At 47.5% G+C, this 5,838-nt stretch overlaps 1 long non-coding RNA gene across 1 annotated transcript; it reads right to left on the bottom strand.

Moving 5' to 3' along the window:
• Positions 1-236: 236 nt before the first annotated feature.
• Positions 237-3,355, bottom strand: LOC141040662 (uncharacterized). The gene is made up of 3 exons (XR_012201481.1): positions 2,448-3,355; positions 2,260-2,339; positions 237-634 (listed from the first exon to the last, which is right to left on the bottom strand). It is a non-coding gene; the product is annotated as an uncharacterized lncRNA (long non-coding RNA).
• Between the last annotated feature and the right edge of the window lie 2,483 nt (positions 3,356-5,838).

Genomic DNA, 5,838 nt, shown 5'->3' with positions numbered 1-5,838 from the left:
GGGACGAGATAGAGGGCATGGATGATGATGTGGTCGCATCACACCGAGGAGCAGGCATGCTAAGAAGGATGGTGCAGGCGGTGGACCGAAAACGATGCCACCTACACTCACAAGATTAACCGTTAGTGATAAAATAACAATCTATATGCATGCTATGCGACAAACAAATGCAACAATCAAGTGCAACAAACCAACTGGGGTCTATATTACCGCTTTCTAACGTTCGCGCGGGCTAGGACATCCTACAGCCAGACCTGCTCTGATACCAAGCCTGTGGCACCCCGGCTCAGAGAAAACCGGAACGCCTCGTATTCCAGCCCAGAGATCGAGGAGAAGTCTTCTGGAATATGGCACTGCTTAGCATAGAACAAACAAGCTTACTGTTATTACACGAATATGAATACAAGGTCTCCGATATTACAATGAATAACATCGGCACGGCGACACTACGTCATCCTCAGTTGCTCTATGCAAGCAGAAGAACAACTCGAAGCAGCGGAAAAACTTCTAGCAGCGGAACAACGACAACGGTGGTGAACTCCACTCCGCAGGGACTCTGGCTGGAACGTTTATCCTAGCTCGCGAACACAGGAACAACACCAAACAAGCAAGCAATCCAGTCACGACCTGCAAACTGGCATGACACGCCAGGTCAGTACATTGAATGTACTTGCAAGCTCACAATAACCAGAAGCATTCAAGACAAACATCAACATGGCATTTACAGGTTAAGCAGGAAGTAACATGAGATCCTCATAACAACATGACATGAGCAACATGAACATGATACAGCTAGAATAACATGAGCATAACATGAACATATGAATTCGACGATACTAGCATGCAACATGAAGACACTATATGCACTATTTATTCTGCTCGGGTTACTACTTAAACATCACATGCATCACTTACCAACCTCGGACATCGCACGATCATCTCAGGATCAAATCAAGCTTGGTATAAACAATACCGTAGTAATCATTAAATGACCACAAGGAGCTTGATCTTTACCCATGATTCTCGCACAACATCATGAATATCCAACAACTCGGTATTCTCGATACCACGGTGCTCATTCCGGCGATCACAACCATGACCAACACTTGGTCTCAAACGGTGATCTTTCCGGCGAGCACAACCAACTTATCTCATCATCAAACCGGGGTTGTCATTAATCAAGTTATTATTAATACTGTTGACTCAAGATGTGACCGACACGAATTGGGCCCTTATCCGCGGGCGCGGCTATCGATAGATTTAATATACACTCTGCAGAGGTTAGTACACTGTACCCACACTACGGAACCCATGGCCTCGCATTCCCATTCGGGTGGACCAACGGCATTCCGACAAAACCGATCTACTGCCATGACACTCTCTCGGCCACTCCGACTCACTCCCCACTGGGCTAGTCCTGGGTGGCCCCGTGTCTACCAAAGACAGAACGACCACCGTCGTGGCCAAAACGTCCCTCATGGGGACCGGATCCAAAATAACAACAACGGGCACACAAGGTTATGTCCGCCTACCTAATCAGGGTAGCGCGCGCCCATAACCTTCCCTCATTGGAGGCACCGGCGAGAGGCACGAAACCCAGTTAGGACCTTCCCATAAAGGTAAGCGTGGTTGCACTGGTCAGTTTCGATATGGTGGCACCATGACTCAGCCAACAGTTGTTCAAGTTCAATTAAATCCGGTTAAACTTGAATGCAATATGCTGAGCCATGATAAAATAACATGATGCATATACAAAGCATGAGCATGATATCAACATAAGCACGGGATGCAACATAACTATCCATCATATCAACTATGAAATAATCTCAAACTGAACGTGGCATAATGACGAGCATAAATATTACAAGTGCAACACTACTCATGGTATAACATGACCACTAGCATCAACCATAAATACCATGCAAGAACGCCTTAATAACATTACCGAGTAACACTTAACCAACTAACAGGAAGGAAACAACACATATTAACAGTACTCGGTAACCGACGTTAGTCATGCACCAAAGAACATGACCAACCCAACATGTACTACTATCAAGCATGGTAATATGAAAGTAATATTAGTAACTAGCAGGGCATGATAACCAGGTGCATAACAACATAGCAAGCAAGCACTAATCCAGAAGCATTACCGAAACAACGATAACCATATTTTAAACAAGCAATCATTTAATAAATATTCAATTTGAAAAACATGGCTACTGCATGACTATCATGCAAGTGGGTAATGTGGCTTGCCTGGGGATGAAGAAGGCATCGGGGAGAAGTGCGGTGAAGCCGCGAAAAGATTTGCCGGAAACAGTTCTCTCTCGGAGGGGCTGTTTACGTGCAAGGGCAAAAAGGTCATTTTCACAGTGTCAAACCATAGTGAAAATGAAACCAACAGAACGGGCTCGACGAGACGAAGAAGTGGGCTTTGGATTCACCTCATTTGGAGTTGGGAGTGAAAAGATATGATAGTTTTTCTGTCAGGGACCTCTTTGTAAAGAAAAACTTCACAATCTGGGCCTGGACAGAAAAACAGAAAGCGCAATCAGCGAAATACGCTTTCACTGAACTGAAAACACATTCGGGGCTGAAGAAGACAGGAAATACACTTTCAGAAATAGAAAACGTATTCTACTTAATACGTCTCCACTTATCTGACTAGGCAGAGGCGGGACCTGGCGCGTGGTCGCGGACGTGCGGGTCCCACGGGCTGTGGGGCCCGTCACTTATCCAGCTAGGCAGTCGGGGTCAACGCCTGCCCGCCGACAGGTGGGGCTGCGTGGAGATGGGGCCCGCCTGGCCTGGCTCCTTCTTCCTCCTCCCGCTCGCCCGCGATGCAAAGACGAGACCGGCGGCCCGACGCGGATTCCCGGCGACTCCGGCCACCTCTCGCGGCGTGCGACCTACCGGCATGATTAGCGCGACGAGACGGATCCATCCAGGCAAGATGCAGCCGCGGGGAAGGGCTTGGCTGAGCAGGAGGCCAGCCGCGGCGGACGGCGATCTTCGATCGGCGGCGAGCTCATAGTAGAAGGCCACCGGAGGGGAGGGAGAGCACGGGGGCGAAGTCTAGGTGGAGGAGGAGTCTACTGGGGGTGGAAAGAGAAGGGGAGGGGCACTGCCCAACTCGAATTTGAGCGGAGCCGAACGGCGGCCATGGTGGCAATGGAGGTCGAGGAGGGGTTCTGGTGCTCGGGGAAGGGGCTCGGGGGAACTAGGGGAGAGGAGTGAGGCTGCTGGTGCGTTCAAGGGAGCTCCGGGTTGGCTTATATAGCCGCGGGATAAGGTGTCGCGCTGGCGCCGCCGCGGACGCGTGCCCTCGCTCGCGAGCTCGGAGGTAGACAACGTAGGAGGAGCAGTGGAGGCTCTCACGGGGCAGAGGAGGCCAAGGTGGCGCAGGGAGGAAGAAGACGGCGAAGAACCGAGCGAAAACGCCACTATGCGCCCGTGTGCACGCGGCGGCTTGCGTCGGTGAGGAAACAGACGGAGGGGGAGAGGGGTCCAGGTGATCGGCGAGGACAAGAGGAAGACAATGGACATGCTCATGCACGGTAAGACGACGAGGGGGAGAGGGGCCCGAGCAAGAATCCATCCTGGGCGCGGCCAACGGCAGCAGAGCGCGCGCACAGGCTTGCCATTAAGGCGGTCACCACGTGCACTAGCATGTAGCGGGGGAGATGAGCTGGAGCGTGTTGTCTAGTGGCATGTTCATCCAGGGGAGGTTCCTACTGCGGTGATAGTTTGGTTAAAATCGCTCTGGTTAAATGGTAATCAAGCTCTGAAGTTTACTGCAGTAAACATGGACGAGCACTGGTGATCCACAGAAACTTGATTGGGAGAAATGGAGTTGTCTGGTAGGTTTATGGTAAGAAGGACTTTCACCCTGGTAACTTGTTGAGGATTAGGATCAAGATTTAATGTAGTTGCTTCACAACCACATAAACTGGTCCAGAGACTAGATTAGGATGATGCACTCACATGGAGTTATGGAATGGGATGCAACTTGGCAAATCCTCATGATATGGACATATAAAGATGATGTAAAAAGCTCATACCAAATGGAAAATCCAAAATGGTACTTGCTTTACAAACATCATTTCTGTCCAGAAACTTGGAAAAATTCTATAGGAAAAATGGCTTGATGAAACATGCCCAAAATGGGTGGAGGTAGGTTATATAGATAATAGAAGGCCTAGAAAAATTGGCAGCCATAATGGAGCAAGATAAAGTATACTTGCTTCACAAACTGAAATTTTGGACAGAATCAAAGAATTGAAGATGAGCTCACATGGAGGCATGACATGAGCTCTACTTTGGTGGAGGGCTATGATATAATTATATGAGGGATCATGCGAAATGGAAACTCATTTGGATATGCCTAGCTTTCACCTCCTTCACGAAGCTTCTTTCTGGATAGAAACTTTGGAAAATCATAATTAAATAATTACTAGGCAAATGAGGTTGCATTTTGGCATGTGGCAATGATATGGACAGGAAAAGGTGTCCAAGGAGTTTGAGGTTAATTGGGAAAAGGAAAATAGCACTTGCTTCACAATGTGCCATTTAGGGCAGAATAGGAAATGAATTATTTGAGCATGATGATAAACATGACAAATGAAATATTTTGCCATATTTGAGAAAGATATGACCCAAAAAATTTATGAGAATTATTTGGGAATTTTAGGAGTGATGGAAATAGAGGTTGCTTCACAACCTAGGGCAATTTGAGTTATTCCTTTAATAGAAAAGGAATATTCCCAATAAAAAGAATATTGGGATTTGGGCTAGGATGAAAATGACAGGGTATAGGGAAGGATTTGGGTATGACAAGCCACTCTGGAAGCAAAGAAGAGTTCATCTTCTTCAGTTTCCAGACCACAAAGCCACGGAAAAAGAAAACTCAAGCAAAAACCTCAGAAAAACAAAAGAAAAAGAAAGGGCCAAAAATCAGGCTGTTACAGCGTACTCGAATAATGACAGCCAACAAAGGCATTTTGAAAAAATAGCAGCCAATTTAATATCTCAAACGTTTGTATAATTCAAACCGTGTGCGTTCTGTTAACCATTCATGTGACACCACGTGTCTTGGTTTTAATTGCTGTAGGAGGTGTCATGCGGACAACTGCTTGGCCTTGGCTGAACGGGAGGCGTGCGAGCGCAGTCCGGTGCGTAGGCTGACCGACAGGCGTGCAAGCTGTCCTCGAATGTGCAGGCTCACCGGGAAGCGTGCGAGTTGTACGCTGCGTAGGCTCAGTGGGAAGCGAGCCCTTTGACTTCCATGGCCGCCCGCCTTCCTCTCCGTGTGCGCACCCCCTTCAACGGTATGGGACGCCGCCGTCGAACGCTACCTGTCAGTGCCGCCAGCCGCCGTCCTCCCGCGCCCCGCCTGTCGACCCCGGGACGACATGATGCAAAGTGAGAGCAGGATTTGTTCATCTCTTCAACGCAAACGGTTCTTTTGGATTACCCGTGCGCAACCACTTACAAACAATTTGGTGCGATTTGCATCTGTCATATTGGGTATGTTGCCATTTGTCAAACTGGAAAGATTGACATTTTTTGATCTAGTAACATTGCCATTTGTCAACCTTGTAACACTGTGATTTGTCAAAATATGAAGCTAAAAATCACTAGCAGTATCTAATTTTTGCAACTAAAATTCAGTAATTAAGCATAGATTTCATTCATAGATTAAGCAGTCATTCTTAATTTATACAAACAGTTCAACTCGACAGCTGAACCGACCAAACTTTTCCCCAATTGTTGCCAACCACGTACTGAAATAGCTAGTTCAACTATATATACTAGCTAATTTTAAGTACGTTGTAA

Source organism: Aegilops tauschii, chromosome 1, assembly GCF_002575655.3.
Source record: "Aegilops tauschii subsp. strangulata cultivar AL8/78 chromosome 1, Aet v6.0, whole genome shotgun sequence".
NCBI lineage: Eukaryota > Viridiplantae > Streptophyta > Magnoliopsida > Poales > Poaceae > Aegilops > Aegilops tauschii.
The sequence above is the reverse complement of the archived record's forward strand: the minus strand, read 5'-3'. Positions and strand labels throughout refer to the sequence as shown.